The sequence below is a fragment of the Bemisia tabaci genome, chromosome 6 (genome assembly GCF_918797505.1).
Source record: "Bemisia tabaci chromosome 6, PGI_BMITA_v3".
Taxonomy (NCBI): domain Eukaryota; kingdom Metazoa; phylum Arthropoda; class Insecta; order Hemiptera; family Aleyrodidae; genus Bemisia; species Bemisia tabaci.
Window position 1 is genome coordinate 23,747,213 of NC_092798.1, and position 13,965 is coordinate 23,761,177.

General features: G+C 39.2%; 1 protein-coding gene across 2 annotated transcripts in view; it reads right to left on the reverse strand.

The window, feature by feature from the left end:
* Positions 1 to 13,178, reverse strand: part of Sdb (SAXO downstream of blistered) — an 88,974-nt gene extending 75,796 nt beyond the window's left edge. Inside the window, exon 1 of one of the 2 annotated variants that reach the window (XM_019059570.2) lies at positions 12,862 to 13,178. The gene's annotated coding sequence lies outside the window, so the exon portion shown is untranslated. Of the gene's footprint in view, positions 1 to 7,177; positions 7,492 to 12,861 lie in introns of those variants that run through there. The other variant, XM_019059569.2, reaches the window with a different exon arrangement.
* Between the last annotated feature and the right edge of the window lie 787 nt (positions 13,179 to 13,965).

Genomic DNA, 13,965 nt, shown 5'->3' on the forward strand with positions numbered 1-13,965 from the left:
TTATTCGATTTGATTTTTCATAGTAAAACCTACGTGCTCAGAACCGATAGGTAGTCATCGAGTGCAAGTTTGCCTAATTCTATGCATCTGTTTTTTCGGTGCTTAGCTTTCCTCTTACTCCATAGAAACTTATTATCATTTTATTGTTTTATTAGTTTTGTTGATAGTTATGATATTGTAAGTGTTTTTTAAAGTATAATTTTCACCCGAACAAGAGTATTTTCGACAATAACTGACTCTCAAAGTTGACTATGACTGAGATAATATCGTGCGAGATAAAATTGAGATGACGTTCCTATGGTTACTCTTGCATGAAACTGTTAGTGCTTAATGGAAAGGCTAATCGGAAAAATGAAGGAACTTTCGTTGTTCTTGTCCTTCCAATGCAACGATATGCGAGTCACTTTACAAGATTATATACACAATCATACTTCTTGGCACTCTCTATTTGAAACGGAATGGGACAAGGGAATTGCAATCTTAATTAAGTCTTACATTTCAATTTAATTTTGTTTCAGCGACTCAAAGACAAATGACATAAAAATTAGACTTTACTTTTCCAAAGCTTTCATATTTGATTTTAATTTTCCTTTAATTTTCTACGAATATCTTCAATTTTCCCGTTAATTGATAAATCACATGCATTTCCTAATATCCATTAATTCAGTTTGAAATTGATGTTAAAAATTCGATTAAGATGCTGCGCCCATATTCTTTTACAGTAGGGCACTGCCAAGTTGAAATAATGGCAGGTGACCTTTCGCTTGTCATTTTCTGCCGACCTTCGGTTTTTGGCACCGCGAATCGAAAAAAATTAGCACGAGAGAGCATTGAGACTTTAATTAATAGTCAAGCCGAATTCTGATCCTTTGCTGATTCTGATTGGATCCTTTATTCCGATGAAGTCGCGCGATCAGGCACGACTAGATCGCTAACAAGGGTCGTAGGAATAGTGCAACACGACCAACGTGCCGGTCGGCTGGATCCACTCCACACGGTTGCAAAATTAGTTCAAAAAATCGATATTTTCCTACATTTTAACATTTATATTTTGGCGGCGTTTGGCAACACTCCATTGCTTATTGATATTCAAGTCCTACGGCGTGGCGCTTGAATCGCCAATTTGCCCTGTGTAGCTCTCTCGTTCATCAACTTTAATTGTTTATTTGAAGATCTTCAAATTGGAAATCATTTTCGTTTTTTACCGCCCTCAACGTCCCTCGAGACTTTTGTTTTCGATCGAGATGATTCATGTCTCGGTTAAGCGGCCAAAATTAGTGAGAAGTCGTGGTTTGGAGCCATCCATAGCACCATCGTAACATTTAACATGAAAAATGTCTTTTTCGTGGCAGCCGCTGCTTATCGTTATGTGTGACTGTAATTCTGCCGTGCTGAGGAAAAACGCCGTATGAACCTTCGGGCGTTGCCAAATTTTGATTCATAAAACACGAATTTCCTGGTGAACTTACGGATATGTTTCTTCCCATTTTTCAGATAATATTGTTCGCAATTTCACCTGAGGTTCCTGAAAATTTCAAGGAAAAATATTCCTAACTTTCCTTAAAAATAAACACTATATTGAAGGAAATGTGACAACTTTCGAATGATCATAAGGCGTTTTTCCTTAGCACAGCAGAATTGTAAGTAGCTGTATTTATCTCTTTTTTTCTTCTTTTTATAATAAATTATGAAGTTTTAGATAAGCTCATGTAATATTTGGGTGTCACGTCGCAAAGCGTCAAAGTTCACCTGCATGTATAATATGAGCAGTTAACATAAGAGCATTTAAAACATCAGGAACATTATGCCGAGTCGAAAGTGTCGTAAAGTGAGACGCGCTGTATTCTGCAATTTTACCATTGATATTCAGAAATTTTTGTTGGTGACTTCAGGCACTCTTTAATTACGCAAAAGCTCATCACGGACGGTGTCCATAGTGTGTACGTAGAAAGTCGATTTCGAGACATTCGATATTGGTTGTAAACTGTATCCCCTAAAAATTATTGAAAATTATGAATCTCCAATAGGAGTCTTCCATTCTTAAAAAAATGCACAGTGCAGAGTGCACTTCAATTCAAATTATCGTACATTCCATAAGTTTGAGCGCTCTGCAGGTAAGCTGTTCAGCTGGAAACGCAAATAGAAAAAAAATGAATGTATGGAGTGTAAAAGTTTCCGATTTTATTGAATGCAATATTTTGGACCGAATCCGTTCATGTGTTGAAAATACTAATAGTACGTTTACACATGCAACTCCCATAAAGGTCAAGAAAAAGCTCCACATGAATGCTGCATCGCCAAAGGGCAATGAGCGATGATAAGGTTTAATTGAATGAATCGTGCTATTATTATCACTAATTTAATTTCGCATCTATTTTTTTATCGGCACGTGTGTAATTGTCTTTAACCGATCAATTTTACGGTGTGATATCGTCAGAGCAACTGATAGCTACCATAGATTTTGTCTACGTGTTACTGATTGCTACTGCAAATGAATCGATGCCTGCTATAAGGGCGTAAGTCCACAAACTCATGAGCCGTAGCGTCCTTCGCAATAAAAAAAGTCAGGGCTCATGAGTTTCTGGAGTTACGGCCTTTTAACAGGCATCGATTCAAATGAAGAAACGTTATGCCCTTGAATTATTTGAGTTACTCAAACATTAGCTCATGAAGGGGTTGAGTTATAAATAATTTTGCAAATAATGTTTCTTTAAAGAGTGATATGTTAAGATTTTGTGACTCATTTTGTAGAGGCTTAGCGGTTCATAACGTTTTGAACGGCATTATTTTGAAGAAATCGCGTACTTTTCTGAATGTGACCGTCACGTCCAACATTATCATCAAGTGTTGTCTCCTTTATCTTAAATATAAAGTAAAATATTATGAAATTTCATCAATAAAACGTTAATATTGACACTATTAATATAACAAGTATGAGTTTGTTATATGTTTTAATTTGGTTAATTTTTAAAAAAATTAATAATTCAAATTGATAAGTCAAAGGCTCAAACTGAGAATTCATCTCCCCACATAAAATATGTACTCTTTCTGGTTTCCTGCTTTTGTAAAGTTATATTAATTGTCAGTGTTGTGATTGGATAATTAAATATTAATTCTTTTGGTGTTTTTGACATGATTATAAATGGATCACATTTAGCAGAAAGGAACCAAGGCACATCAGCAGCCCGACCACAGACTTTGACTTCCATCGATATTGATAGAGCTCGGTTCCATTCCAATGGAATACCCCATTGGAATGGAACTGAGTTCTATCAATATCGATGGAAGTCAAAAGTCTGTGGTCAGGCTGCAGCTGATTGCCAAATTTTACCGAGCAATTTAATGTTTTACACGAGAACGTTTGTCCGGATTTTTTTAAAATTTTTTAAAGAATTTGCTTAGTACTATGCAAAAAATTCACTAAAATTTGCAACAAAAATTGGAAAATTGCGGAAATTTTGAAACTTCGCATGGCTCTTGTGATACTTTGGCCGGAAGGTGATGATGTGTACTAAAATCGCATGTGTATCGCAACATTTTTAAAACATTTTCTTCAAACTCAAATGTCTGAGATTCGTTCATTTTCAGCAGTTTACGCCTAAGTAGGAGAGGGAGCGGGGGCGGGAAGGGGGGGGGAGGGCGGAACCTCGGACCGGAAATACAGAGGACTCATCAGTGATGCAAGAATACGATTCAATAACAACACTCAGACGCGCTATATTTGAAACGTCGACGAGCGCCGCCGCCTACTCGATTTATAGGTTGCGGCTGGTCACTCTCCTTATTTGTGCACAAGTCCCGAACAAGTATCGCCGACCGCCGCCGACCGACGCAACTTAAAGTCGAAAATATGAGTTCACGCTCAATCAAGTTGTGCAACGCCCCGATTAAAAAGGCGAAAAACGCCGTGCTAAGTAAAAACGCCGGATGAGAAGTCGGGTGTTGCCAAATTTCCTCTCGGAAAATATTTATTTTTGAAGAAAGTTATGGATATATTTCTTTAGAATTTACAAACTTTTGAGGTCAAATTACGAACGAAATCCTCTGAAAAAGCGGAGAAAAAGTATACACAAATTTTCCTGAAAATTCGTGATTTGTCGAAGGAAATTTGGCAACGCCAGATGGCTTATACAACATTCTTCCATAGTGCTGCAGAAAAACGCTCATGTTCTCACGTTGTCCGCCGCACAGGGCATTGCTTTCGGTATCTTTGCTCCAGTTGGGCTCTTTTTATTAGTGACGTCACAGTTTCACTGTCAGACTTAGCTACATCCACACTGTCAGACTTAGCTACATCCACACTGGAAAAAAAAAAAACACATTGGATCTAGAGTCCAGACTCTTGAAAACATTAACAAGAAAATGGACTCTTGATTCAATCAGATTTAAGTTTAAATCAAGAATCAAACCTCTTAATTTGAGCGGATTTCCTTTTGATTTAAGCTTAAAACAAGATTGATTTGATTGAATCAAGAGTCATGTTTCTTGTCAATGTTTTCAAGAGTCTGGACTCTAGATCCAATGTGTTTTTTTTTTTTCAGTGCAGACTTACTGTCGAAGCGTTGAAACATAATGTCGGATGAACTACAAAGACGTGCGTCTCGATTGCGATGTTTCAAAATACCATGTCCTATTTTCTCAAGGGGATATTGCTGGATTTTTTATACGAAATTTTCAGAGGATATTCTTGGAAGTCACAGAAAAAACTTTCGACGAACATTTGTGCAACATCATTCGCGTTTAGGCAAAGGTCACACAACAGTCATTCCAGTTGCCTAAACGGGAATGATTGCAATGCCTTCCAAATACGAATTCGTGGGGCACCTCTTCGGTGAAGGGTGAAGGAAAGTTTGATCAGGGCCGTTTACAGGTATTATTTGAAACGCTTAATTTTAAGCTGATTTTTACTTGTTAGTCAAATTCAGTATAACCTTTTAGACAATGTTTTCAATATCAAAAAATGGATATTCATTGAAAAGCCAAATTAGATGAAGCTGTTTCCAGTTATTATTCATTTGGGTTGGATACCCGCTGCACTGCTGCACTGCCTCGTCTTCCTACTTTCCTCTTCCTCTGCTGCACGTTAATGAGCTTATTCAACTGTCACTCTGCAACCAAAAGCTTCATAGAACGGACGAAATGTCTGGGAATGAACTTCGGAACATGGTTCAGCGCATGGACGACGTCAGTTTTTGGTAATTTTGAGAGTATACAATGGGCCAAAATTGACTTGAACTGACTCTCGCTAGCAGAGGCTCACAGTGCCGTGTCCCCATTTACATTGATCCTTTTTTAAGTAAAAAATTGTGGACGGAGCAGGCAGTTTCAGCTAAGGTCGATTAATCAGTTAAAATCTAGCTCCACTATTCTAAAGTTCATATCCCCTTACACATTTCTGTTTCTCTGAGCTCTGCATATGTTTTGAAATTTTTCTTTTAAAAAAAGAGCACATTATTTGCAACGACGCACTCAAGAGTGTGAAATTGTAGTTTTAGCGGGAAATGATAGGAGAGTAGGCCTTGTATCATTGGGTGCATTTTATTTCCATTTTTCTTGTGAAACCAAGATTAGCAACGAAATTTCAATTTTTCCATTGAACTTCTCCGTTCGGTCTGTTTCATTTTCTACCGCAATGCCAAATTGTCTCCGATGCAAGTCGCGATTTTTTTAGAACTGATCGGAAAAAATGCAGAAAAATAGGCAGCAATGGAAAAAAAGAAAATTGCGCGGAAATGTCAGGATCCTTTTTACCCATGTTCGATACTTCAAAGTCCTCGGAGTTTCCAACGCGGTTATCGTGTTTCATACAAACCGGCAACAGTGTTTTACAGTCATTTAAATGCCCTATAAACATCGATTTTAGCTACCTCACCTTGAATCGATTGTTTTACATACACTCAAATGGAGAAACGCTGGCGTTGCCACCTTGCAATATTCGCCTTTGCTACACACGGTTACATCTCCGCGAAGTCATCACGTGACCTCCTCCCCGCAAACACGTTTCAAACCATCCGTAGGGCTGAACTCCGGAACATGTCAACGAAAAATTTGACACCACTCGAAGCCATATGACCACCGATAACCCTAAAAAAATTCAACGGACGCGCGCGGCCTCTTGAATCACCGCCACCTTTTTTTTGCACACCTTTCCTTGTCAGGCAGGTGTCACATTCGCGGAGAATGGCGAATGAGAAATTAAATCCTTTCTTCGAGTTCTTAGGATTTGATACGATGTCGGTGACTCCGCTTTTCAAATTAGAGGCATTAACTATAATAGAGGGGTCTGGACGAAAGGGGAGTGAATTCTCGCCTAGAGCTGGGTAAACAACATTTATGAGGCTTCTCATCACCCTAAAGAGGCACTTTGATGAGTAGCTTTTATGTGCCACGAACTTCATTAAATAAACGGAGTCTGGGGTATTGCATGATGAAATGAGGGGCTTGAAGGACAAGGCGCATGACTACAGCTTTTGCTCCTTCGAGAAATACGTGTTTGAAGTTTCAGAATTACATGGATCCTTATGGTGGCGAGAAAGTTCAAACTGACTTTTTGGTGCTTAAAATTTGGAATTTTGGAGCGAAGTTTTCACAGAATATGCATTACGACTAGTAAAACTTGAAATTGTTAATATCTCAATTTTTTCAAAAACTGCACTTATGCGCCTTGTCCTCCAAGCCCCTCAAATAGGGTTTAGGGAAGTGATTATGTTTGGGAAATTGTGGAGCAAGACTGGGAAGATGTACGACTCACGATCAGTGACACCGGAAATGTAAACATAATGGACAAACTTGTGTTTTTTGATTGTCCATATTAGAGCAAAAAGGGCTTAAGAGTCAATTGGAGCAAGAGGAAGTCATTGTAAGGGCAAAAATAACATTTCTAGAGTATTTGAGCGTAATCAGATCAACCAATTCAAAATTAGAGCCAATAAATGACGACGGTGTGAACCGGGTGCGGTGAAATGCTTGATGACACGATTGATGGGAACAATACGAAACACCTGAATTTATGTTATTTTACGGTTGTCCGGTAATTCAGCCAAGAATCGCTGTTTCACTGTTCCTTCAGGGATCTTTTTCTATTCCATTAAAATTAAGTAGAAGAAAAAGTGATAAGTTGAGTCCTTTATGACCCATGCGGCCCCATTATAACAACGTCAAATGCTGATGTACTTACAAAAAGTCCGTTTTTCTAAAGTCAAACTTCGCAACCGGTTGACCACAGTGCGTAACGTAAACAAACACTGTCAACAATAGTACATCCTTCACTTTCGATAATCACTTTCAATTTGTATAGTTAAAAATATAAAAACAACTACACCGCGGCGGAATCGGGATAAATAAATAAAATCTTTCACAATAAATTAAAATAAATTAAGGCACGTTTAACTTGTTAACATCGGCGAGTCGGCCGCGGAATCCGCGGTTTTCACACACGTCTGAATGGTTGCGCTGACTGAAACTGTTTGCCGGGCTCCTGGCATTTCTGCACAACCAGCCAGCCGGCCCCCCTGCCCCCCCCCCCCCCGGGACTTCGCCTCCTCCGCGCTTCACCATCCTCCTACGTTCTGTACTTGAAAACTGGTTCGCCTACCGCAGCCGCGACGCGCCGCCCGCACGCGCCCGGCAGCGAACAATACCCGCGACCGAGCGCCCCCCTGCCCCCCAGGGGGGCGCGGGGGATCCTGCAATCATGGAGATATTCTACATAGATAGATAGAATGAAGATGCCTCGATCGGGCGCCCTACGCATCGGTGATGGAAGTCATTGGCTCCCGTCCACTCTTTCGCTCGGATTTCGGGTATGCTCAGTTGAGGTGGGTTTTATTTATGGACAGAATAAGGTGCAAAAAAAGAAGGAAATACGTTCGGTTGGAAGATTTTTTTTTTTTTAAATATAAGCATCTATGTTTATGCATAGGTGTATAGATAAAAAATATACATGTTAGCAATAGAGTACATAGAGTCGTAATGTAAGTGGGTGAACTGGCGCCTCTTTTGAGCATTTTCCAGGTCCCGAATTTCGAGACTCCTGTGTGACGCTGGGTCACTTTTTCGATACATAATCGATTGCTTGCGATACACGAATACCAGGCCATCCAATGTAAACAAGGAAGATAGGAATCACCACGTATTCCACACCGTCATTTTGGATCAAATTAACATGTATCGAAAAAGTGACCCGAACTCGGCGCACACCGGGCTCGGAACTCGTCGAGCAGAACATAGCGCCGCCAGCTCTCCCATCTACATTACGACTCTATGTACTCTATGATGTTAGCTCATAAGTATTAAATTAAAGTAAACATAATTTTTTTCTTTTTAAAGTCATTTCATTTGGATGCCGACCAGCGCCGCCCTCTTGCGCATTACTTCGGTCTACTAATTTAATGGAAAACATTTTATTTTCCAATCCTAGTTTCCTCATGCATTTCCATAGTTTTTCTTATGTACAGCTATGTCGTTTAGTAGTCTTAAAAATCAAATATTTAAAACGTTTTAACACTTTTAAGTAATCATTTCGCACCGTTGATAATCTTACAGTGAAACTCGGTGTATATTTCACTCTGGAGTTTATGAAGCGCCTCATAAATGGGATATGAACTCATAAACATAATCTTCTTTTTCCGAGTCACATATCGCTGAAATACGGTACGTTAAGTTTTTGATGAATGCAAATGACCTGACGTCATAAAATGTATGACGTCAGGGACAATTATTTAAAAATTGTCACGGTGGAAAAGGTTAGACCAGCATTTAGACTATAGTTGGTAATTTTGAAAAAGAGAAAATTAACTTATTTTGCGAAAGGAGTTTTTCGGAAATTTTCTCCTTGTGACTTGGCAACAGGCCCCGTGTTTACACACCCACAGCAGTCGTCATTCTCGCAGCAACTGAAGAAGCAATCGGAACTAATTTCCACGTTTTATGTAAAACGTGTTGCATAAATAGGGAGCGCCCGGCGCCCAGGGGTATTAGCTCTGCGAGCAGCACGGCCCGAAGGTTGTCAAGTCTCTGGAAATTGACCGGGTCATCGTGGTACACATCATTAATGCAGCTAAAAAAATTACGGGGGGGGGGGCAAAGGGCCCTCTGAGGGGCAATATCCCTTCTCGTGACTGCTCTATCTTCGCTCTTGATAGATACGCTGTTGTATGCCAAACAGTCTTAACAGAAGTGGACCACCATAGGCAGGTTTAGAAATGTATCCTTACATGAAAGTTTTAGTTTAGGTTATACATACATTAAGTCGCTTTCACAGCGCCGCCTTGCGCTCTACGACGCCCAATCGCCAATTTTTAATCAAATGTTATGATTTAGATAATCAAACTATGGAGTCCTTTTGAACAATTTTACCTCTGGTAATTTTAGTTTTTCTAGCTTTTCCCTCTATCCGAATTTTATATTTAATGGATGAAATAAAAAATCCTATCTTAACATGTAAAGTTTTGGGTCATCAGTGATTTTGGATCTATGAATATAGAGATTGTAGCAGCTTTGAATTTGACTCATATACAGTTTTCAATCTGATGCGGTTATTAGAAGTTGATAACTGTTTTGTTATTCCCCGTTGCTTAAAGGTTCGACTTCCCCCTATCCTCCCAGAGATCATCAGGCAATTGGCACCTTCTAATCTCCTCCTCCACCCCTTGTCGCCAACCTTTCATAGGACAGTCAGGACTAGTTTCACAGGACTAGTTTAGGTTATACATTCTATTAATATTAAAAATTTATTGAATAATTTGAGTTCCTCGTCATTTCAACCGAAGCATTGACAATATTTAAGAGAAAGGAGCACACGTAAAAATGCGATACTAAGATCTAATTTCTGTAGGGGCATTCGGATTGATAACCTAAAGTTTGACGAAATAACAACTGAGAAAAAAGTGGAAAAAGTCTAAGACTTTGAGCAAGTGTAACGGGAAATGTCACAACTTTTGAACTATAATTTTTTTTGATAAACATTTTATCTAGTCTCTACATCCGTAGTGAATGCTTCGAAGTAGCTACTTCAATAATACACTTAAAATGTATTGAAATCTGTGCTAAACTAACGAACTTTTATGAGTCATTAATAGCTCTACAGATTCAATAAGTTATTGCTATTAGTTTGTCAGCTCAAATTAGCTTATTATCTCTAGTCGGAGGAAATGAGCTATTTGATTTTATAAGATTATTTTTTCTTTGAGGGTAATCATCTCGAGGAAAATACCATTTTTTCTAGGATTAGGTTTTCTATTCAAAATAGTAAAATAATCAGTGGAAACACAGGGTCATGGCCCACAAGGAGAGGCGTGAGGGGGAGATGTAGCCCCTTCTGCCGTCCCAGAGGTTTTTTTGTCTATCGTATAGCCCAGCCTGTTTGCCCCTTTTATAAAATCCCCCCCCCCCCCTCTTTTACAACGTAACAATCCTACTCATGATCACATGAACTGACAACACTGCCATAGAATGGTCATGATCTAGTGCAGATGTTTTTAGATTTCTCATTAGGTGAGGACTAAAAGCTGTTAACAGTTTCTTGGTCAATGTCTTGGATCCGATCTTATTGAAATGGATCGTTTAATACGAAAGCAGTGTGCATGTTTATCAAGCGTATGCTCCGTTAATGCGTTTATCTTCAGCTTATGAGAGAGGTTTTGTGCGCGGAGAATGCAAACTAGATTTTGCCCCAAAGCCCGAACTAATTCAACACTAACTGGAGCGGAGGACTTCTTACGAGCCACTGATGTTGTGAATAATAATTCACTCAAGGAAGAAAATAAATAAGTTGGCTAATTTATTCCTACCCTACGTTGCGCACAGGATCTATTTGTCATCCCTGGTAAAAATTGGCGGTAGGAGTTGCGATTCAAAATACCATAGGAGTTCTTATAGCCGACTAAAGATGGCTATTGAAAATCATATAGCTGACTGTAGAAAGCGGAGAAAATCATACGGCCGGGCTATACGAAGCTATAAAAAAGTATACAGTCGGGCTATAGTTCCTATCGCCGGGCTTTACACTTTATCGCCATTGGCTATAAGAGGCTATAAGAAATTGTGTAGAAATTCGTGTGCTTTGGAAATCATTAAGTTTGATACGGAACTACCTTAATATTTACAAAACACACATTATATTCTCCTTTAAAACATATTTTTTTTTCATCAATTAAAATGAGAATAGTCCATACAGAGTGAGCAAACATTTCAAAATCATAAGTTGAAAAACGCTGACTCCGCGAGATTAAATATTAGAGTCTAACACAAAGCGGAGCGGCGATCACTGGCGCCTGCAAACCTAACAGGGATACTTCACGCATTGCGCAATGCGGGAAGTATCCCTGTTACGTTTGTAGGCGCTAATGCGCGTTTCGCGCTCTCTGCCCGCCCGCCTCGCCTCGTCGCAGCGTGCCACGGCGTATTAAGCAACTATTTCACACCAGAGGTATTGCACAGTATCATAAGAAATTGAAGACGCTCCAACATGTCAAGAATGACAAGTATCCTTCAAAAGTATGGAGCTTTCCTCGCAAAATAAATCAAGATACTACGGCACAAAAAGAGAGCGGTAGTCCAAAAACTCACGAAGTCCTAGTATCCGTAATTAGTAACGTTTAGCATAAACTTTATCGTCTGGCTGTTGCTTAATCGCCATCGGCTATAAAAGGCAATAAGAAATTGTACAGTCGGCTACAGACGCTATTGGAAATGTTACAGCCGGCTTTAGGTCTATAGTATTTTGGAACACACATTCTACTGCCAATTCTTACCAGGGATCGCACAAAAATTGTTATGGTATCAAATTAAACGTGGAAAAACGCTACGTCAGCTGAAAAAGAACTAAAAATTTGTCACTTCGTCCCACTGTTAGTTACTTGCAATACTTGAGAGTAAATTGTTTGCAAATTTGAACATTCCGGATTGTTTTTATATACTATGTAAATCATACAATAAACCTGAAATACACGGTTCAAACATATCACTCTTCAATAATAGTTTTAAACATTCGATTTTACTAACCAAAGCTCTGGAATAAAAAGTCTGATCTTTATTGAACACTAAGCGCTCGGTATTTTTAAAACATAGTAGTCAAGAAATGAATCAGTGAGAGTCAGAAACGATGCAAATTTTCACTTGACAATAAATTGTGCATTGTGCTGGTCGTGCGTGAATATTTGAATGACCACCTCAGCTTCTTGAATTTATTAAAACGAAGTGCACAAGTAAAATAAAGCAGCCAAAAATTAGGGTCTTTTAATTCCTGACGGAATTAACGAGAATGAAAGCAACTCAGTAGCATAAGTGCGAAACAACGTATCTCCGTCTGCGACGTTGCAGACCTCCTGTCATACTTAATTCTTTCTTTGGAAAATTAGTAATCTTAATTTCTTGAAAACTTCATTTGGTTTTCCTCTGTTAGCGGAATATTCTGTATAAACTTCAAGCGTTAAAGTTGGCCTCTTTTTCCTCGAAAAAACAAAACAATATCAGAAATTTTGAAACTCTGCAATGAAGATACGTGGTTTTGCGAGTTTGGCCATTTATGTGCACTGTACTACACTGTACTGGAAAAAAAACCACATTGGATCTAGAGTCCAGACTCTTAAAAACATCGACAAGATAAAGTACTCTTGATTCAATCAGAATCTAGCTTAAGTCAAGAACCAAGCCTCTTAATTTAAGCAGATTTCGTTTTGATACAAGCAAAAATCCGATTGAATCAAGAGTATTTTTTCTTGTCAATGTTTTCAAGAGTCTGGGCTCTAGATACAATGTGTTTTTTTTTTTTCTAGTGTGGGTTGTCATGCATTTCAAATGAGTAATTTATGCATATCAGGATGTTTCACACAGACATTCCAAATTAGAGGTTAAACATACTTTCTTGGGGGTAAATACTGTATTCAGATGGCTGCGAACTTGAATTGCTCGAATTTGTAGAGGGATTTCTCTCACTGGCACTTTACAAACACTCACGCGTTGAAATTTTAGGGCACATGTGGAGACGCCGGTCGTAAAATTCACCTTCTAAAACGCGACTTGGTCCCCCGAACGACCACCGAATCGTCAACCTCAACTGCGCCGAGGTGGATCGCGCTTTGACGGCGGATTCCGTTATTTTGTTTTCGGTCAACCTACGTTAATTTAAAATTCATTTTCAGAGGCGTGGAATAACGTAAGCTATTTGCGGAGCTGGCGCACCGCCCGCCCGCCCTCCGCGCCGCCCCTTCCCCGCAACACGCCACCACCCGCCGAACGTCATCATCATTAGTGATCGGAGCACGCACTGATAATTTGGCGCGTGATGAATCTTCTGGCCGTCGTTTCATTTTCTGCCACCGGTGAGGTGGAGATTGTAATTGTGCAATTTTACCGACTTTTCTTGTTGATTAGGGGCTGCGGCCAGACCTTCCCATGCGCTTCGCGCCTTTGAAGAAATATGAATGTTTCAATCATGAATTTCTGGCCAAACTTCATCATGAATCACATTATTCAAATCACTTCTCCTATTTGAATTGTTATACCATCACCATGCTTGTTTTGATTTACATCTTGACAATATGCTATGCATAGCTACTTGTCGCTGAAAATGGGTGGACATATACACATTAAAGCCGACTTGTTCAAAACTATATTATTCCACGATGGAACGTGTTAGCCAAAGAAAGTTTCATAGTGGAACTATCGATACCGAAAAATGAATGGTAGTGGCTACTAGATTCCTGATTTTAAATGATCTCCGAGAAATCTATAGTTGCCAGTACCAGATTACGGCCAGTGCTTATTCCGCAGCAGGTGAAGGTAGCAGTGTAAAACATCTAGTAATGGTTACTTCTGGGGATCGTATAAAGAGGAATGTAGTAACTACCATCATTCTACTTAATCCATGTAGCTATGCATTTAGCAAAAAGAGTATGAATATAAAATTAATGCGGGAAAAAGTTGCAAGAAAAGGAAAATTTAAAACATTTATTTGGAGAGCTA